Raw genomic sequence first — 22945 nt, forward strand, 5'->3', positions numbered from 1 at the left:
TCAGAAATGTTGTCTTTCCAAACGACTGAACAACAGTTTTTCCTTTTGGCTCCAAACAGAAGTGACAGACTTGAGCAGGGTTCATTTAAAGGCTGACAGAAGTGGAGTGGTGACGGGGAGATGTTTGACAGGACAGTGTTTCAGCCTCCACAGGTTCATGTTGTGCTCCATCAGTCAGTGAAGATTAAGTCAGTGCTGATGAGGCTGTAGAGTGTGTGAGGGATGTGAATGAGGATGATGACGATCTGATGATAGCAGATAAAAACAGGCTGCAGAGACTTTGAGCCATACAGGGCACACAGTGTGTGTACAGAACAGCTGAAATCATTATGGAGGCCTCACTGGAATATGGAAGCATCACAGTACAGCTTCAGTGAAGCATTAAAGTCTCTGATATGAGATGAGAAATGAAGCAGCCAGAGCTTTTTCATGAGTGGAAATCCACTGTGACTGTGAGCTGCTGCTACAGCCTCCAGATTAGCCAGCAGCTCATCCTGCTCAACATTTTCTCACCAACTTTAATGGAAGTGTGATGTTTTCAGCTGGAGTGATGGTCAGGGTGGCCTCCCTCTCCTCTTCTTCTCCTCTTCCTCTTTCATTTGTAAAGCCACTTCTGCTGCTTTCGTTCATTTGGAAGTCCTGTAGCTGAGTTTGGGAGAGACTAACAGCCTCGGCAGCAGAGGGGAGAAAGGTTGTAACACCACCACTTTACTCTGTTCTACCTGTCACATCATTTTATCAGGAAACAAATATGCTCATGGTTTTACTATGTTTGTCTTGAAGATGTAAGAAGATCACATGGTGCTTTTTATTATTGTGTTGGTTTGTTTCCTGTCTCTTGGATGGAGCCCAGCTGTGCGTGGCCACTGGGCCTGTGGTCAGAGTGTGTGCTGGATAATCCGGCCCAGGCTGAGGCCAAACTGACATGGGATGAAATGTCTGTCACATAATTGAGCTTAGTGTAGTTTCATTTCTGCACAATTTAAAAACAACCAAAAATTTGTTCTGTCTTTTCTATGTTATACTGTAGACTTTCTTTGATACTGTGTCCAAAAGGAGCAGCTTTTACTTTGAAGGGGAGGCGTCTCTGTTTCCTCTTCAGGTTGGATGATGGAAGCAAATTAGTGTGTGATGTTCTTTCAGTGTTGCACTTTGTAGACGCTCCCTGAGCACTGGTCTCACAGCCAGCTGCACATAGAGACCAGTGTTGTTAGTCCAGGTCAGCAGATGACTTGTTGGAATGAAAATGAGCTTGTAGTTTGTCTGCTTTAATAATGTGACTGGAAAAAGGTGTTGGACGTCAAATATGTCCATTTCTTTCACACTTCACCTTTAAAAGTGAAGCCTTGTGGTTCCTGGAAGGAAAAACACGACTTTTTCAAGTTTTTTTCCTGTTTTTATGATAAATGTACGACTTTAATGTGAAACATTCAGAGTTTTTTCTCTTATTGTGTTTGTTTGAAGCTGCTTCCTGTTGGCTTCAGCTGTTTGGAGTTTCCATTTTCTAAACTTCTACATTCTGAACCTTCTTCAACTCTGAACAGATGATGAAACACTGAATGATATCAAGCTCACACTTTGTCTAATAAACTTACATCTTTCATTCTTTATACAGATTGTGGAGCTGTGGTTTGTCAAAGATCAGCTGTGATTATCTGGCAGCAGCGCTGAAGTCCAACCCCTCCCATCTGAGAGAGCTGCAACTGTACAGAAACAACCTGCAGGATCCAGATGTGAAGCAGTTGTCTGATCTTCAGCAGAGTCCAGACTACAGACTGGAGACTCTGGTGTAAGTAGAGTGATGGAGTGAGTGGGTGGTGCTGTCAGCAGTATTGTACTAAACACAGTCAGTATGAAAGATCCAGTGTTTCCTGTAAAGCTGCAGCTTCTCAGTGAAGCTGTGAGAGGAGAATGGTGACAGGCTTCAGGATTGGACACAAACACTTCCTGTTTCTTCCTTTTTGTCACCTTTATGGTCACCATAGTATCGGCTGACACGCTCTGATCAAACACTGTCAACAGCCAATCAGCTCTCTGAACAAAGCAGCATGCAGACCAATGACTGCATTCATTTCCAAGTTTAAAGCAGTGAAGAACACAGTTTGTAGGTGAGGAAGAATTTAGTGAGAGCAGATGTTTGGATGGAATTCCTCCAGTTAACAGCTGGAACCGTCCATCTGGATTGTTGGGCTTGTTGTTGGGGTTCCTACAGAGCTCAGAGTGGACACACCAAGGTTCTAATGAATGAAAGTCCAAACTCAAACTAGGAGGGAAAAACATTTTCATCAACTTCAATAAAAATCCAAAGATTAGAAAAAGTGAAGCAACAATGAGTCCTAGTACAGTCCCAGCACTGAAGTCCCTGCTGCTCTTTATACTGGATGTGCTGCATCACTGACTGACAGCTGATGAAGAGTCTCTGGAAACACTCGTTTATCTCCTCTGCTCCTTCTTCTTCTCTCTGCAGGTGGAGGATATGATGGTAAACAGGACGGTGTGTGTGCTGAGAGAGGAGCAGCTGTGTCCTGAGGATCCAGAGAGGTTGAAGCAGCAGCAGCTTGTGTGTAGAGACGCTCTGACTGGGCCATGTTACTGGGAGGTGGAGAGGAGAGCTTCATCCAGCAGAGACTGACAGAGGAATGAGAAGAAGTGCAGATGACTGTCAGTGCTGCAGAGTGAACTGCTCTGAGAACAGCTCCACTGTCAGACACAATGTAGAGTCCAGCATCATCCCTGTGTGTCCCTCTGGATCTGACAGAGGATCATCAGTGTATCTGGACTGCTCTGCTGCTGCTCTGTCCTTCTACAGTCTCTGCACAGTCTCTGTCTGACTCTGGCTTCAGACCCTCCTGGATCAAACTCACCTGGAAAGACTTTCAAACATCACTCAGTAGATTTGAATACAGAATATATTTGATATATACTGTAGATGTACTGTAGAGTTGCAGTTTGTCACTTGTAAATACAGTCTGTGAGCAGCTATGACCTGAAAGATCTTTCTAGAAACACGAAATATTTTCACTCTTCTGTTGCTTTTTCATATATTTCCACAACATTAATATTGATCCCACCTGTCTCACCTGTTTCATGCTTTTATACATAATAACAGGACACGTGTGATCTGAGCACTGCTGTGGTTGCTGTGCTGGACGTCTTCATTTAGATAACAGAGACATCTAGTGGTTCAGAGGGAGAACTGCAGGAGGTGGAGCTGTGTTTTAGCATGGAAAACTTTTTTTATTTTTATCTTTTAGGCGCAGATACAAATATGACAAGTATCAGTGTAAGATACAAAAGGTCACATCAGTTAGCAGAGGGAACAGTGATCACACAGCAATGTAAGAATAGAAACATAACAGTGAATCTGGACATGTATACAGATGGAAGCAAACAAACAGGATGTAACACTACATTAAAGCCACAAATGAGAAGAAAACAAAGCCAAAGGAAAATATATTTGATCTCAGGAATCCAAATCAGATGCTTTAGAGCAGGGGTCGGCAACCCTGGAGGAGCAGAGACTCGAGGCGGCCGCCGGTCCGAGTGTCAGGTGAACTGAACTTCAGGTAAGAAGTTATGGCCTGCAATCTATCTGGGTCAGATATAAACCAAGTTTAGGTGGAGTTTATTTTCCTTGTGCTGACTTTTTACAGTCAGTTACAATAACTCGTACTGCGTACTAGCTAGCATGGCGGAGTTTCTATACAGCTGGGTGGGTGCTATGATGTTACTGATAGTGAACTTTATTTTAGTAGAGTTCCCAGAGTTTTTTAGTAGAGTTGTCAACCGTCCCGTAAAAAACAGAATCGTCTCGTATTCAGAGAAAATATTACACGTTTCGTGTTGAGCTGAGAAGGAATGCAGTTTGTCCTGGACTTCAGCTAGAATGGAAAAGACACAAAGCTGGAGTTATTCTGTGTCTTTACACTGTCATTCTCTCCCCTCCCTCTCCTGTTGTTACTTCAATCATGAAACTGATCAATGATCAGCTGATCGGCTTTTCTCTCTTGTTTTTTTTATCGCTGAATTTGCGCCAGAAAGAGGAAACCAGTGGATGTCGCCCTAAACAACAGAAGCACTTTTAAGCTTGATCATCTGTTGTTAGAATTTATTTAATATTAATTTCTAGTATCAGCTGATGTTTGCTGGAGCCACAGCTGTAAAAGCTGCTGGTCATGATGTCGGTTTGGTTATGTGGTGAGAGGGAAACATGAAGATGAAACCAGGAGATGTCCTTACTGAACCATCAGAGCTGAGCAGGTGATGGAGAAACAGGTTTACCTTTTGACATGAATGAGTTGAAGGGAAGTTATGAACTGTTTCTGAGAGACAAATAACACCAGGATCCTTTTCTAAGTAGCTGACAGCTGGTAGCTGTGCAGGGGTGGCTCTAGCAAGGTTTTGCCAGGGGGGCAGGTGGGGCATTAACAGCGAAAGGGGGGCACAAAGAAATACTTTTCTTTCTTATTCTCACTTAAAATGTCTCGCTTTTAATAAATAATTATCTGACTCTTACAACCAAAGTTTTAATCTGATGTAAAATGTATAGAAATCATACATAAACCAACAAGACTGTACATCACTGTCACAAAAGTGTTTGTTTTCATTCAGTCCAGCCCTGGGCACGACACACAGTGAAGTAAGCTGGGAAGGTGCATTAAAAAAAATAAATGGCCGGGCCAGCGGTGCACATTGAAAATTAGCTCACATAGACACATTAGTTGTGCCGCTTCTTAATGATGGTATCTTAGCTAACAACCCCAACTACCAGATTCAACTTGTAATTGGCTAAAAATAACTTAGCCTACTGGTGAGAGGGACGTTGCTAGCTGTCAGTTTTTTCAAGCAATGTTGAAAGTTCCACATTCAGACACTTCAAAAGCTTCAGGAGCATCAGCACCACGTAAATACTCGGATACATCCGGATACTCGAGACAGAATTCACAATGTGTTTTTGGGACTTTCAGGTGTTTGGACCAATGTTTTCTTTTCTGATCAAACCAGAAAGCTTTAATGAGCAGCTGGATTTGTGTCGCATTAACTGGCTGGACACAGAGGACATCAAAATGCAGCTGATTGAACTGAAAAGCTCGACTCTGTGGGGGTCAAAGTTTGCAGAACTACGAACACAGCTGGAATCCACAGCTGTGCGTGTTCATGGAGCTGCATGTTCACCTGCTGGACATCACTACCTGACAGGTTTAACTGTCTTCAGAACATTGCAGAGGCCTTATTGACAGTATTTGGCTCTACATGTCTGTGTGAGCAGATTTTCTCTCACATGAAGAGAGTCCTCAGGTCTGAATGATGGACACTCGGAGACCTGTGTCTCTGAGTGGGAGACCAGAGATCACATTAACATGTGTGTCCCTGTATTAACAAACATGCCATATTGGCTCAGTTTATTTTCCTTATCATTGTTGTGAGGAGACCATAAATAGCATTTGTATTTTCTGTTGTACAGTTCATTTGCTGTTATGGATAAAAAGTCTTTTTTTGTTTCAAAATAGCTGATAACTATTCGCTGACAGCTGCCAACATCTGCGCACAAATATAATCCTATAAAGTGGTTCTATATAGTGTGTAATTTATTGCTAATGCAATCATATGGCACATTGACTTCTGAGGAAATTTTAGATGCACTCATCATCAGAAAGGTTGCCGACCTAAACCAGGGGGTTTAGAGTATCATCGAGTTTTTGTGGTTTGTTTTCTTTAAGTCATTTCACAGATTTTCTCTATAATTTCAATTCCTTGAATAAAACACCAAACTTAGGGGATGATTTTGTAATCCGACTTTATGTATGAAAGATTTGACTAAACATAAAACAATCTTCCAACTCAGTCGTCATTCTTATCTTGTGAAATCAAACCAAATGTTCTGTTGTTTCTAAATCAGGGATTGATGAAATCTTTGGTTTCATCCATTTATGAACATGTTCTCATTCATATTAAATCGTAGTCTAAGTCATTCTTTAGAGGGATAAATGTCATTCATTATCTTCAAATGTGTTTCTGTTGTTTTGGGGGGAAGTTTGAAGTCCATTGTTCAAAGTCTGTTAATGAAACTTTATGAAGTTTATGTAGGATGTTTTTTCCTATTTTGTATTTGTTTGAATTATTATGTATTTTTGACTCTTTCTGCCATGATGCCAGGTCTCTCTTGAAAACAACATTTTTAATCTCAATTAAATTTTCACCTGGAGAAATAAAGGATGATAATAATAATTTTGTCTTCAGGGAATCATTTCTCTGTAAAACAGCTTCTTCTGAAACTCTTGTTACATTTCTTGTTTATTGTTTGCTGGTTTTAGAAAAATGTCATCGTCTCTGTGTGAACTTAAACTCTACATGTGGTGTCAGCTATAATACGAGCTCTAGAGTCTAATAACGATGCTTTTATTATTGTCTGGTATCCAACCTAACCCTGGGCCTCTGGCTGAATGTGAAACACCAGCAGATGTTAAAAACTGTCTGGGTTACACATGCATCACGTCGTGTGCTTCCTAACATGGATATGATTGGAATCTGGGCCTGTTCAACCGGTGCTGGTATCATTGTTGTTTCTGAGACTTTCCAAATCTTTACTGGATAAAAACGTAGCAACTGATGGATTTAACATTTAGCACTCAGACTGTCCCAGAAAAGGCGGAGGTCTGGAAGTTTATGTGAAGGTCTGTCTTGCTGCTCAAGTCTTGTTCTCTCGATCTGCACCTCAGCGATTTGAAATCTTGGCCTTAACTATTGATCTGTTTGGAAATCAGACTGTTGTTGGCTGCTATCAGCCTCCATCTGCTTCCCCCAGCACATCACCGTCTCTGGTTCAACTTTTATCTGAACTGCATTTTAATGACGTCTTTCAGATGGATGATTTTCATTGGGACTGGCTTTCTTCTGTGTCTGATGATTTTAAGGCACGCTGCTTGTTTTTAAAACGAACTCAAATTATTTAAAGCCTCACACGCCTTGATCCTAAACACCCAGATAAATCTGCTCTTATTGACCTTTTTTTTAATTAATAAGCTGCGTAAGTTTTCCACATCTGCAGTTTTTGCCAACGACCTGAGTGATCACTGCATAGTTGGTGCTGTGAGAAACACTAAAATCTCACGCTCCGAGCCCCGCATCAGTTTGAACTGGGGTCGTATTAAACAGGCTGACGATGTCAGTTTGGGAATATTTACAGAAGAGTTGTGTCTACTTTGTGGACAGACACGCCCCTTTTTGCCAGGTCAGGGTGAAAGGTCGGGACAGGCCTGGTTCGGTTCAGTACCGGCCGATCTCCTACATGAGAGAAACCAGGCCTGGGCAGGAAGTCTGGCTCTGATGCTGATTGGCTACGTTTTCGTTAGCTGTGTAATCGGATTACTGCCTCCATCATCAAGATCCAATGTGACTATTTTTTACTTTAACGACTGACAGTCCAAACGACCGTAGGAGGTTTTGGCAAACTATAAAGTGTCTCTGCCAGCTGTGACTCCTCAGAGCTCCCTCCTCACTTAAATATCGACTCCACTCCTGTGTCAGACAAAACTGAAATGTTGCTTTAACAAACACTTTGTTGCTTCTTGTTCTTTGTTCAGCACAGTATCTGATGGTAAACCTCTTGCACACAACTCTGCTCGTAGTTCCTGGTTACTGATACCTTTTCCTTCACACCTGTCACAGTAGAAGAGGTTTGTAAGGCTTTGAACAGCCCCAACACCAGAAACTCGGCCCGTCCTCACAATCGTTCTCCTTCCTTCTTGCACTTGGCTGCAAATATCATAGCTGAGCCAGTGTCTTATATTTTTAATCTTTCTCTACAACAGAAGGCTTTACCACAGATGTGGAAGTGTGCCTCTGTACTCCCCCACTGAAAGCTGGTGATTCCTCAACAGTTAATGATTACAGGCCAATTTCCAAACTCTGTGTCTTATCTAAGGTTCTTCAAAGGCTGGTAAATAATCAACTTCAAAGTTATCTGGATGAAAATATGATTTTATCTCCCTTCCAGTCTGGTTTTAGGAAACTGCACAGTACTGGAACTGCTTCAATAAAAGTTCTCAAAGACATCTATGAAGCGCGGGATGCAAAGAACTACTGTGCAGCTCTTTTTATTGATCTATCAAAAGCCTTTGACACTGTTGACCACAACAAAAAATCTTCTGGCACAACTTCACCTACTTCCAAGTTGCGTGGAGAGGATGAGGATCTAACAGCACAGGAACTCCAGCAACACTCAGTAGCAGCTGCTCCCAGTCCCTTGGTTTATGAGCTGAGCTGCTGACCACAGCATTTTATGTCATAGATTACTGGAAATAGGCCTTTCAGACCGAGCAGCTGGCTGCTTCTCTAATGTTCTTTTGGACATCAGCAATGCGTTCAGCTCAATGGTCTCTCTTCCAGCTTTTTAAATGTCACTAAACGAGTGCACAGGGTTCTGTCCTGGGCTACTTATGTCAACGGTGTGGCACAAAATCTAGATGCATCTGTTCATTTTATACCATCAACATAGTTTTCAAACCATTACAGCAGCTGTTGATAGTATTCAGTCTCAGCTGGCTCAGACTGGCTTTAAATGTAGAAAAAAAACAAAGTCATGTTGTTCACAAACAGAAAGAGGGTCCGGCTTTATTTCCTTCTCCTGTATCTGCTCAAAGTATTTCTATTGAAACTGTGGCCTCGTACACATACCTCGGTATTGTGATTGATGACAGTCGTTCCAATAAGCCACACATTGAACATCTAATAAAGACACTGAGGCTGAAGTTGGGCTTCTCTTCCAGGAACAGATCATGTGTCACAGGAAAAAGCTTGTTGCTGTTATTTTTGTGTGAGCCATTTTGCATCATTATCTTTCCCTTGCATTGTGTACAGCTCCAGGCCAAATCCTCCTAAGAATCATTTGAGTCTTTCTCAGTTACTTCATGCAGCTTTCTGTCACCCGCGGCCGACACATCACTAACGGGGAGCAAAGCTAGACACACTGACATGAGACAACCCTTCACAATAAAACAGGAAACAAGAAACAGACGCAGACTTGACACTGAACCTATACTAAACACGAGACACAACCTAAGAACTAATCCCTCACTAAGAATAACAGAAACATAGAATACCAATAAACAAAGCATAACAAAAGCATCGGCATACAAACCATAATACAAAGTAATATAAGAACTGAAAATGCTGGGTCAAAATGACCCAGAACTGTGACAAAAGCTCAGAGTTCAGTTTGGTCTTGAATTCTTTTAGTTTCTTCTCCACTAGTGATGTGTCGGTCACGAACGAAATGGCTCTTAGAGCCGGATCTTTGACGTGAACGCCGCGAGCCGGCTCCTTATCGCGAGCCATGGGGGTTTTTTTGTCCTTTCTCTCTCTCTCGCACTTTTTTTCTGCTTCACTCCGCATGCAAGCCTTGTGCTTTGCTCTGAGCAGAGGGGGGAGGGGCGGTAGTTACACTCAGTAGCACAGGAACAGAGCGGGAGGGAGAGAGAGAGAGGGAGAGAGAGAGAAAGAGCCAGGGACAACAACGTCACATTAGAAAGGTATAGTAATCATCCACAACTATTTTCAGTTGCAGATGATAAAGGATTCAGAAAGATTATTCATGCAGGTCCATATGACAGAGAATGTGCATGTTATTTTTGTTTTCATATTTTAATTTGTAGTTTGCAGTGTTTTGTGTTGTTTCACTTTAAATTTGTTTAACAGGAAAAAGCTGAAAATTTAAATAGTTAAAAGTTGAAATGTGAATAGTTGGTTTTTGTATTATATGATTTATTTATTACATTTTATGTGGAGTGAATAAATAAAATTATATTTACGGTACCCTACAGACAAAGCACGTACAAACTTCAAAACACGCACGTACAAACTCTGAAGCAGGTACAAACTCCAAAACACGTAAAAACTCAAAATACGTGCAAAACACAACAGAAGTGCTCCAGGATGATAGGCGCAGTGTTGAGCTTTTGTTACCTAGTGGCTACACAAGCCAGGAAGTACCAACGACAGGATTTGGTGTGCGGTAGTAACAGGTAAATGAACTTTTTTTTAAAATTATTTGAATATATATGAGTGCTTGTACTCTTGTACACTTGTATACACATATGCTTTCAATTGTGTAATTTAAGTGATCTAGGTAGCTCTGTTTTGGAAGGTCAGTTAACGCTAGAAATGTGTTTTGGAGTTTGTACGTGCTTTGTCTTTAGGGGCCACTGCATATATTTATATATGAACATATATAAATAAAACCACTTTTTTTTACATTAGTAATTCCTTTTGTGCATAATTTTACATTATTGTTAATAATAAATTAATTAACCGGAATTTTTTTTTATCTTGAAGATGGCTGTGTGTGTGAGAGAGAGAGCGAGAGAGAGAGAGGTTGCGTCTTGATTGAAATCGAGTAGTTAATAGTCAGTAAGTGACTGGCTGCTCCCGTATGGGATTAGAACGATGCCACCTTATCTCATAGTCCAGTCAATGATGTGATTCACATCTTATAAAAGTCTTATAAAAGCAGCTTTGTCCCTGCTGCCGTCACTAAACTTAATAACTAATAACTGTTTTTCTGATTTGATTCGTCTAATTTCCAAATATGTGTCTGTCAGGTTTAAATCGATGTGTGTGTTTGTGAAGGGATGACAAATGCTATTATTTTTCTGTAAAGCAAAGTTACCTAAAAGTAAAGTAACCTTGATATGTCAGGATGTAGATGTCCCACCCAAAAACGTCATCCAGCCCTGAAACATCGGTACTGTTCAAGGCAGCATTGCTGTCCACACGTCCATCAGAGTGTTAGAGGTGGCTATCACGGATGTTGCAGTCTGCTCTCTGTTTCCATGAAACAAGCACACTTGAAATGATCATTAAAGCTACCTGTACTAAAGGAAGCTGAGAACATGGCAGATGTGGGACTGACTGTGTTCAGACTGTGACGATTGTTCTTGAGCAGATCTACAGGTCAGCTGTTCCACATCATGTTTCTAGGATGGAGCCGTTTGGAATAATGTCGCCCTCTGCTGGACAGATATCGTGTTGTCCCTGAGTCCTTCTGATCCTCAGCACTTTCTATCAGGAGACAACGCACCCAGGTCCCATTTGACGTTGTTCACTTGATGTTCTGAAGTCCAGTACGGACCTTAACACGGGCTCCATTTGGACATATTAGATTAACTGTTTTTTAAGACCAGTTTCTTAAAGTACATGACGGTGTGATTTTTATTTTGTGCTTTTAGTGCAGAGAGAGTCTCTGTGGAGGTTGGATGTTCTCCCCGTGTTTGTGTGGGTCCTCTCAGGGGACTCTGGCTTCCTCCCACAGTTCACAGACATTCAGGTAATGGGGTTAGGTTAACTGGTGAATAAGTGTGAGCGTGAACGGTCGTCTGTCTCCTCACCCTGTGTTAGCTGGGATCCACTCCAGCTCGTACATGCCGTCAGGCACCATCCTCATACCTGTTCTGGTAAATCCAGTCCTGGAAGACACAGCTCACCTGGAATCTGTGTTCATGTTATAAAATGTTACATTTCATTAGAAGTTGGTTGTATTCCAGTTTTATGTTGCAGTTTTCACTTTTGAAAGGGAAGGTTAGTCCAGCTCAGTCAGATGCTGAATGCTCTCTTTCAGTACGTTGTTGTATTAAACGATGACTCAGCAGACGACACATTGTAGCCATGTTAAAAATCATGCAACAGACCCTTGGTCACGATGTCATTGTGGGGATGTCTAAAGGCTGGGTTCCTTCTAATAACCGTAACAAGTGTTTATGGCGCTCCTTGTGATGCTGGGTAAAAGTTCAGCCTCTGAAGACCTCAACGTGTTTGAAGTTATCCACAGGGTGCAAGGTCCACTTCAAAGGTGTTCTATGTTCTATGTTGGTCAGGTTAATCAAAATGGAAACTGTTGAACGTTTCAGAAGTTTACACATTAACCAACATGGTCCAGCACTAAACATCGTAAAGCCTTTAGTTTTTGGAGAGAGGATGCTGCCATCAAATTCAAAATGGGCTAATATTTTTCTTTAAATGTTTCATTTTCTCACTTTGTTTAAAATACTGGTTTATAGGATTTGCAAATGATTGAATTCTGTTCTTAATCATATTTAACACAGCGGATCAAATGTAGGGAAGTGGGTGTTATGTTCAGATTGTGGGATAAATTTAGGAAATGTAAAACTTTTGATGTTAATGTTGTTTATTTGCAGGGTTTAAAAATAAATGTGTTTACTGTTTGAAACTCATACTCTGCCTTCTACTCTTCATGGCTACTTAACCAAGCTAACAGGGTGGACAGTCTGAGGAGCTGGGAAAGAAAAGTGTCTGAACTGCTTTAAGTTTCTTGAAGACGTTTTATCCAAGAAGTTTCTTCAGTTCTGAGAGCGACTGGTGGAGAATCCCAGGTTTAGGTCCCGTGTGAGTGTCCCCCTAAGAGGGTCATGGACTCCCTATTGATCCTCTGCCTAATCACACGAGCCAAGGTGAGAATTGGAGAATTAAACCATCCTTTAGAAACTAGATATAAATGTCATATTTTCCAACATTGATATTTTTCTGTGTTTCAGACGACAATGAAAAGATAAAGAACAGTCTGTAAATCATAAGTTATCAATTCAAATGATTATTAAAGCCATAAGAGAAGCTTCCTGTTATTTGTACCACTCACCTGGTCATCTGATCCAGCTGTGCAGCCAATCATAACTGACTTCACTTTCTACTTTGATGTTTCCATGGTGAATGGACTGATTCTTGTTTAACACGTTCATACTCTGATGGATGCATCGGAGAGGGTTAGTGTCTTGCTCAAGGACACTTTGCGTGCCAGCTGGAGCAGTCAGGGATTGAACCACCAACCTTCTGATCATTAGATGCCTTGCTCTATCTCCTGAGCTACAGCCATCATCAAAGCTCTTTCTTAAATCCTCTCTGAGAGGAGCTCAAACACGAGGAAGAGACGAAAGTGAGGGAAGAGAGTGGACTCATTAGTAAAATGAAAAACAGCCAGCGTTGATGTTTAAGACAAGTGAGGTAACAGAAATACTATATATGGCAGGGGTCACCATGGCAACATCAATGTCGGTTGCTACGTATTGTAATGATCCTGATCTGTGAGCCTCATATCAGGATATGCTGTTGTTTGTATTTGTTTTCATTGTTACCATTTTTGTGTCTTTTTTTAACAAACTACTTTTATCTTGTTATCGTTTGTCAGAGAGTCAAACTAAATTTGGTTCATCTTTCTACAATAAAAACATATCTTCATCTAAATTATTGTATGTGCAGAGTTGTAGTTACTCACAGTGACCACTGGAGGCAGGTGATCCTGATAGTTTCCCTGGAACCGTCCAGTTCATCCACATTAATGAAGCTGTTGGTGATTAACGCTCATCTGTACAACTTTAACAACAATATTAAACATTTAATCGCTCTACAAACAGTTTGTCTGATGTATAAACTGTGTCTTAAAGGATCAAAGTAAATGTCACATTGAAAGCAGATTTCACTGTAATGTACTCTGTTTGAAATATTCCAAATATAATCTGGCTTGGTAATGATTTACTCATATATTGTCCACGCAGACTGAAGCAGTAGGAGATGAGATGGAAAACAATTAGAAGAATCTTTACTCTTTAATGTCACAAATTCCTGTTCCTCTTTGTATGTAACATAACAACATACATGATACAGCTGCAGCAACTGAGGCGAGGAGAGAGGCAGCAACAAGAAAACTGGAAGAAGGAGACCAACAACACCACCTGTGGAAATCTTTCCCCAATCAAGCGTAATCATATCAGCATTTCATCAAAAGCACACATGCTCCGACCTGACAATGCAGAGGTGTGGCAAAATCATTGAAATCATTTATTAAACAAATGAGTGCATCAAAAATAAGAGTGGAGCTGCAATGAAAGAGAAGTGAACTTTCTTCAGTTAACACAAAGTTTTCCCTAACAGGTGACATTTAATGAAAGTGACTTTATTACCACACACACATTCAGAGGCAGTCTACAGGAGCAGAGCTGCCAGCTATTCAGCAAATGTCTCCCTGCAATCCTCACTGCAATACCTACATTTGAAAATGAAACCACCTCTACTGTTCACACATGAAAAGTCGTGTGAAGAACCAGTTTTCCTCAGATCTCTGTTTTAGTAACTCTGAAGTCTGAACTTTTGATTTTTGCATTCTGTTTGTACTGATAACTGTCAGTGGATTATTTTGATCCCAAAGAAATCTTTAACACACATGTAGTGATGGGACGTGTGCACTGAAACAATGGTTAGGAAACAGAAATCGCCTGAGAATCTGCTCATGTTTAAGATTTCTTCTTTACAAACATTTTCTATGGCTGTTCCCAGTATGACCAGTGATACAAAGCATGGAAAATGGGGATTAGTTCATCCAGACAAATACACTTTTTCAAATGTAAAAATAAAGAAATGAATCAATAAAATAAAAAGTAAAAGAAATAAAAAAATAAGGGTCTGAGGCGTCTGTCTCACTGTATCCATGGCAACAATTTACTTTCTGTTCCTTCATATCAGAACCACATCTTTGAAATCAAAAACATTTAAGATTCAAATTCAACCACAGATGTGTTCAATTAAATATTAAATGAAGCAGTGCAATGTTTTTATCACTATTCAAATTTGAACTCTAAGTAGAAGATTTAAAATAGCAACACACACACACACACACACAAACACACCTACACACACACACACACAAACACACACACACACACACACACACACACACACACACACACACACACACACACATACAAACACACACACACACAGTATGCAGACATGATTTAGGTGATGATAATATAACGACTGCACATACCCGTGGGATGATTCATGTCCTTTTTCTTACTCTATGCAATGATGAACTTCTTGCTTCAGGACCTTCTTGATGAATTTGTTTTCTAATCCACAGTTTTCTACCTGATCTGTGTGTTTGAAGTAAAATGTGTTACTTCAAATGTAAAAGTTAAACAGACAGAAAGCATCAACGTGGACTTCAATCAATGTTTTGTGTTCATACAGGTCAGCTGTTGCACACAGAGCTCCTGGATTTACACTGTGCCCTGGTTCCTGTGTTTCTGTATGTAGTTTAGTCTAAAGTGGATCCTCCTCATGTACAGACTGAATTATCTGTTCAACAATCAGCATTTCTGATTCATGGATTTCATTTGTTTTTACTTGTTTTGACTGAGATTTCAACATATCTGTGGTGGCATCTGTTCAGTGTTATGGAAGTTTTACAGCACTAATCTCACTTCACTCTGTAACATAACAGTGAACAATATTACTATTAGAAAGATTATTAGAGAAGCCACAATCAGATGATCCCCTATGAGGTGTCCTTGGTTATAGTGTGAAGTCATCTGAGGGGAGAGAGAAGAAAGAAACACTTCAGTGTTAATGAAAAAGTCATCAGTCTTCTTATGGGAAGAGACCTCCACCAGACCAAGACAGGTAACCATCCAACACGTTCTCATCCCAAAACCTAACATACCGATGCCATGTGACAAATCGATGCTATGTGACTATTAAATTCCGTTCTTTTGAATTCTTTTGGCGACAGAGAAAGACTTCCGACTCAGAGTGGTCAAGTTCAAAAAATGATCTTTATTGTACATTTCTGGAAACGGAGACCTGTACCCACTAACACACGCTCAGGTCTGAAAGCATTAGAAGCCAGAATGGGTATACATAGTTCTGCTATAGGTCGCACACAGACACACACAGTTTCCATCAAAACAACTCCTTCTGCTCTGACTAATGTGTGTGTGTGTTACTTAGTTCTGCTTTTTCTGTCTGGTTTCCTGTATTTTATTAATATGCCTCTGCAGCTCTGCACTAAACTTCCTGTTTCTTAACCTCCCCTTACTAAAGCCTTGTTGTCTTGCAAATAAACCTTTAAAGTGATTGAAATGATGTTATGTATTTATTTTTGGCCTATACTACTGTGGCCCTGAGAGGCCAAACGGACTGCAACTTAAGAAAACACCAGCAATAAAAAAAAAAACGCTGCAAAAGCACAAAAAACACAACTGAAATAGGAAAAAAGAAAATGCAAATTCAAAAAACGAAAACACAAATGGGAAAAAAGAAAACTGAAGTGTTTCTGGGGAGACAATAGTAATTAGTAATAAACAGAGCCAGTGTGACAAAGTGGAGCTTGTGAGAGTGAGTGGATTGAAGAAAGTGAGGGACTCAGATGTGTCAGTTGGTTTGTCTTTGTTTTTGAGTGTGGAGGAGAGTTAGATTGGGTTGGTTTTAAAGCTAAAATGAGAATATTCTGAATTTCAATTCAATTTAGTAACAGTCTCCCCCTTTTGAACTCATTTTATGAGTTAACCTAATTAACTGACTCCCTCAATAACTACTGTGAACTAAAAACAGATATAATTAACTTTGTCCTGGTAAAAAGGTCCAACATTACTTTTGTCAGTCTATGGAAACGATCTCTACACAGTTAACCTGTTTCCTCTTTTAAACATTTCCTCCTGGTTTCTAAGCACACACTTACAGTTCACTTCATTTGTCCCTTCGCCCCCTTTAACGGGTGGAGCATATCCGGTCTGAACACTGTGTTTGGGCGATTGACATAAAAATCATACAAACTATTACTAAAGCTAATCCTCCCATTACCCTTCATTACTTTGTGCTCACATTATAACCTCTGTCTAACAAGCTTTTAATGTTCTTTTCAATTTAAACAACACATTTTCTGAGAGGTTTCTCTGTGCTCTGTGCTTCTTTTGGGTGCCCCTCCTCTTGGTTCCTGGATTCTCACCAACCCCTTCGTGGTTTTGCTGTGGTTCTGGAATCTTCTCCTGTAAAGGACAGAAAAGGAAAACACCTCTCTCTGCTACGCCTCAATAATCTAATATGTTCATCAATTCTTCTCTTGATTATTCAAAGTTGGTTCAAAATATCACATTCGGGACTCTCTAATCAAAAGGATTAGCCTAATTATTATTTCTGTGTGTAAGCGTGTTTGCATTCACCCCTAAGCACTCTGAGTCCTTTTCCTACCATATTTCAATCCAGACAGTCACGCTGAACGAAGCTTATGACCTTCACAAGACTGAGTGGCAACTCCTATCAGTGCAATTGCAATGTGTGTATGAAAAACGATTATAAGCGCTTATTCTAGTAAAAGAAATGATAAAGAAAACAAACATTTTCAATCAGTTAAGCTTAAGCATAAAAGCAATTACTTATGCCTAAGTTTTACCGTAGCTAAATGATCAAACACACAAAAAGTCACACACTGATCATATAATCCATTGTTTCAAATTAGACCTAAAACTCCCCCTTTTGACACATCTTCATGTGTCAAACAAAACCACAACTAGAAAATTAAAAGAAAAAGGTCAATCATATCATTTCTCAGAAAACCTCAGCGATTCTCCTCTCGAGTATATTTGCTCCGGGCCTGCAAACCTGTGTTTAAATAATAAAATCAGTTTAATTATCATGTTCGATCTTTTCAACTCCTGGCTCAACCCAGAGCCTGCATCCCCAGAACGACCTAGAAACAAAACCTGTATATTAGCATCAACTTCACATTTAAAACTCAGTTTCCCCCCCTGTCCTTCCCTCACTGTGATCCACTCTGTGCTATAAGAAACTAAACTTAAAACAGAACAGTTATCAGTCATGTGCTTCATACAAAATTTGCGTATGTTTTAGTTTCACGTTGATCCTCTGAGTGTCATGGTACTTCTTTTAATTTGACTTTATCAAATCGAACCAAAATAGGTTTGCTTTCTTTACTTTGCTCCTTTTCCTCCAGCACCACCTCGTATCACATGCCCTTTCCCTTGGACCAGTGTTTGTTATTCCATAACTGGATTTGGAATGTGACAAGTCTACCAATCCCCTATATAACTCCTACATTTTGCTTTGGTTCTATTTTCCTTCTATAAAATGTCATTGACTTCTACAGTGGCCTGCTTTGGTTAATGGTAACATCAGTAATATCAAACATTTTCTCTCCTTTAGCATTTGGCATTTTCCCAACAATATAATGTGATACCATCATCTAAACCCAGTCAATAAAACAACATTTTCTCAAAGCAAACATCAGCAACCCAAAATTAGCCGCCCAAGGGTCGAGTCTGCAGCTCCACACTCTCATGTGAACCTTTCGGTCTCCCTCTCTCTCTTGTGCTCCTGCTCCTGCCAAAAGCAAAGCAAAGCAAAGCATCCACCCTTTTCTTACCGGCATCGTGAATTGTTTGTCAACATCTACTCATCCTAACGTTGGTCCAGTCTTTGTCTCAGTGTCAAGTCAGTCAACACTTTAGTCCACATGGTCAGTCCAGTCACAGTCCAGTCACACACATCATGCACACACATTCACACTAGATCTTGCTGATAGTGGAGCCTCACGCGCAAAGGATCAGATTCTCCACCCTCATCAATATGAGCTCATTTATTTGTTTTTTCTTTTGTTTTTAGAAAAAGAGTTCTCTATGATCTTGGACTGGATTGACTCGCTGCAATCCTTTTAGACAGGAACTCGCAGGTTCCCACAGGTGACCTTTTCCTCAGCCCATTGTAATCTGGAAAAGCTCACCTTATATTTGCTCTCACAAAAATGTTTTACAGCGCTGTTAATTCAATCTTGCAGGCCTGCTTAGAACAAAAAAGGAGAAAAAGAGAGCTGATTATTAGCTCATCAGAGCACAAAACATCATCACCAAAGGGGGCGACACCTGACAGTTTTCTCTAAGTGCACTGTTACAAAAATAATGAGCCCCTCCTCGACATGTCCATGTTTAGTAAAACTCCCTCTATTGAAATAAGAAAACAAGCCAAACCTAACTGACAGAATGAACCCATCACTAAAACAACAACCCCAAAAATCTTCATCACAGAAAAGTTTTGCTTACTAATCTAACAATATGTTGTGGGAATTAGAACTTTCCGGGCCATAAAGCTTTTGCCGACTCTTGGCTTAACTAATACTTACATAGTCTGAAATCAGACTTAAAATCACTCCCTCTGTTCATTTTGCCCACATCATATTTCAGTGGTTGGCCTCAGGTTCTTCAGCTTCCTGACAGTCTGAAGTCAACTGACAGAGTTTCACCTGCTAAATACACAGAAAATCTTGTTAAAAGCCGCACAGTTTGCCCAACAGTAATATTCCCATTAAGCCCTTTCTAAACACTTTATAACAATGTGTCATCACTAAATTATAAACTTCTTCTCCAAATCTGCACGACTGCACTTAGTCACAGACTTTATTTAATTGTCCTGCGGCTGCTATCATATATTTTACCAAACAATTCTTCTCACACAGTCACAGATATATTTCTCTCAATGCAAACTTCACTCATGTCTCAGACAGGAAACTTGACTTTTTCTTTTTTCTTTTTTTTTCTGTCCCCACTCATTCAACTAATTTGCATATTGAGTCACATCTCGAGAAGTTGCCCTGACAACAGAAATGCATATTCAAAACATTGCCGCATAATTCAATTATTATTATTTCATTTTTATTTCTACAGGCGTCACTTCTTTTGCTCAATCAGCTGGAAACCACTTCTAATTCACTATTTTAAACCTGCTTTAAGCTTCTAATCACTGGTTGGTCCTCCCAGTCTCTTTTTCCTTTTCACAAAAGTCACTCTATTGTCCTGCAACTTCCTGAGTTATTCCTCAGCTTCAGCCTTTAAGTGTGTTAAATCTACACCATTTAGCATTTATGTCATGTATTCACATTCATGAATGTAAGCATGTCTTCATTGTGTGTATGTTGTGTATTCATATTAATATTGAGTGTAAGCTGGTCTTCGTTGCCTCGATGTGTTTTTATAATCAGATTTAATTCCTGCATCTTTGCACTGAACTGTGGATTCAAACTGTCTCACTTCTGATTCTCTCCAAAAATAATTTCACATGTGACAATTTCTACATGTGTGTTTTCTATTTTTCTATTCATTTATGTATTATTAATTTATTTATTTCTTTATCTCTCTTTTTTCTTTTTTTTCTTTACCTTTCTGTTGTGATGCTCTGGATGTTTCTAAACCCACAAATTCAGCCTCATTGTTCAACCCAATTTTCCTATGCTGTCACTTTAACACGTCCAGCCTTCACCTCTCACCGGTCCTCGTCCCCTCTTCTCTCAACTTCCTGTGTGGCCTCCCAAATCAAACACAGGCCCAAATCAGCTGTTTCTTCTTCTCTCTTCATTCTCTCTTCCTCTTTTCAGTCTTTTCTTGGCGCTTAACTCCCAGCATGGCAAATATGAACTCAGACAGTCCCATCCAGTGGTTTCACACAGTCATGTCACTGGTACACTTTCCAGCTTGTAATTCAGAGTGCATGTTTCCATCAACATACATGCTGCTGGACCCTTCAGTGTTTTAGGTCAGTTGCACTGTCTTTTTGCCTGCTGTTAATTCTTCAAGTCCACGGTGTTGTTCTGTCTGTCTTCTGTCTTCATCAGGAGATTAACTGCCCTTTAAGCTTCTTCTCAGGATAAGGACAGGATGAGAGGTGAAGCTGTCAAATTTTAAACCAAAGCCTGTTTTCATCCCAATTCTGTTAATCTATCATTTTTCTGCTGTATTCTTCCAGGAGGTTGAGCAAGTCCATGGGCACCTGTATTAACACACTAAGACATTTATTTAATATCATTTTCATTACTATTACTTAGCACTTTCATTCTCTAATTCCTCTGTTTTCATTTTGAAACGTCTCTCACAAGCTCACAAGCTATATTCAGACTTCCTGCTTCACTTCCTGCCAGACACACACACACACACACACACACACACATACTAAGTTCTTTGCATTTGCAAACATTAACCAAATGACATCCTGCACATCAAAATCCTCAGCGTGGTTAGCAGAATTCTTGCACACTTGCAGCAATACACAATAATGAGACAACCCAAGTACATACAGACACAAACACCATGATCCCTACGGGGGTTTTCTGGTGTCCAACGCCTGGGTCCAACCCTTATGCCCCCTTCTGCTGATACCAGACTTTTCTTACACAATTTTGACAAATTTAAAAGCCTCTAAGCCCAGATCCAACCTTGCTGGTCAATCAACCCGCTTCAGGAACGCCATCACCGATAACGGTCAAATTTCTAGGCCCTATATTAATTTAAAAGCGCTCCCCGAAGCTTGACCGGAAGCTCCACTTAACCAGCGTCTCAGTATTTAACTGGTGCCTGAAGCTTTACTTAAAGCTTTACCTGTCACCCGCATTGAAATGGTCACGCCTGAGCCAAGCTCTTCGCCCACACAGCGCAGAAAAGAAGTGATCCTCGAGCACTTGGTTATTAACGGGAGTTCGAATCCCCGCGGGAACCACCCGGGCTAACTGGACGTCGCCAGGCCTGACCGCGCGTCCACGATCAGGAGTCGTTGCCACACGCTGAACACTGCGCTCCTAGGAGTCCAACCCCAGTTCTAGATCAATTTAAGTACATTTAGAAGCACCACTGTGAACTGTAATCGCCAGTTTATTTATCTGATGCTCGGGTCCAACCCTATAATCAATTTGGGAATTAAATCCCTTAACCAAATGTCCTAATCTAACCTCTTTTCTTGGCTGACGTAACACAATTGACACACATAACACATCAACTTTAAGCACACGTCACATCAACTTTAAAATTCACCCCAGCATTAACAACAATAAGTTTTCATCAAATATTCCCCAGACTTTACTTTTTATTGATCACAAATTACCCAAAATCACCATGGACATGTCACCCGAAATCTACTTAACAGATTTTATAATTTACTTTAATTTCACCACTACTGAGCCAATTTAATGGTGAAGATCCTCAGCTCGGCGAACAGATCATTTAGAATTTATCCAATGTGCACAATTGGCTTTTTTCTTTGAACAGGCTGTGCCTACCTTTAAATCTTTTTAGACCGGTCTCCTGTTCGCCTCATATCAGATCCCACCTTAGGCCGAATTTGTCCTCTCAGCCGCAAAAGAATCCGGGTCACTGGCACCAATTATTAAATTCCGTTCTTTTGAATTCTTTTGGTGACAGGGAAAGACTTCCGACTCAGAGTGGTCAAAGCTCAAAAAATGATCTTTATTTTTACATTTCCGGAAACAGAGAACTGCAGACACGAGCACGTACCCCAGTTCTAAAAGCAGGCAAAATACGTATACATAGTTCTTCTATAGGTCACACACAGAGGCATTGAAGACAAATATCTCTGCTTAAATAGCAAGTTTAACTAGGCAAGAATTTTAGTAATAAATGCTGGTGTGATTTATTTTTTGATTTTGGTGTGTAATGTGAGAATTGATTAGAGGTTTTAATTGTTTTTCCTTGATTTTGAGGTCGTATACGCACTTAACAGGGTACGTCTACTTCCTCTTTCTGATTCTAAACAGCATGTTTGATGAAAATAGTTTATCACAAGCATGTTTTGGGTGATTCTAAGTGTGTGAATGTTGTGGGTACTGCATCTGAGTGATTCTGTGTGATTTGTACAAAATAATAAATAAGTAATAATAACACTACTGGGGTGAAGATCGTGGGTTCATAGCAGAGTGCGTGAAAAGAGGAAGTCTGAGAGAAGAGAGTGTGTGTGTGCCTGGCAGGAAGTGAACAACATTGCATGCCCATAAAAGGAACTGGCTGATGTGTGGGAAAATAATATTAAATAAGTGTTTTAGTGTGTTAATACAGGTGCCCATGGACTTACTCAACCTCAAAACATGAGTACAGCGGCAAAATGATAGATTAACAGAATTGGGACGACAAACAGGCTTTGGCTTAAACATTTTACAGCTTGACCTCTCATTCTGTCCTCATCCTCAGAAGAAGATTAAAGGACAGTCAATCTCCTGATGAAGACAGAAGACAGACAGAACATCGTGGACTTAAAGAATTAATAGCAGGCAAAAGACAGTGCAACTGACCTAAAACACTGAAGGGTCAAGCAG

The 22945-nt window shown here is 40.3% G+C and overlaps 1 protein-coding gene across 1 annotated transcript in view; it reads left to right on the forward strand.

The window, feature by feature from the left end:
• Positions 1-22945, forward strand: part of LOC102796743 (NACHT, LRR and PYD domains-containing protein 3-like) — a 155761-nt gene that overhangs the window by 106868 nt on the left and 25948 nt on the right. The window lies entirely within an intron of this gene.

The sequence above is a fragment of the Neolamprologus brichardi genome, chromosome 3 (assembly GCF_056152115.1).
Source record: "Neolamprologus brichardi isolate AB-2024 chromosome 3, ASM5615211v1, whole genome shotgun sequence".
In the NCBI taxonomy this organism is placed as follows: domain Eukaryota; kingdom Metazoa; phylum Chordata; class Actinopteri; order Cichliformes; family Cichlidae; genus Neolamprologus; species Neolamprologus brichardi.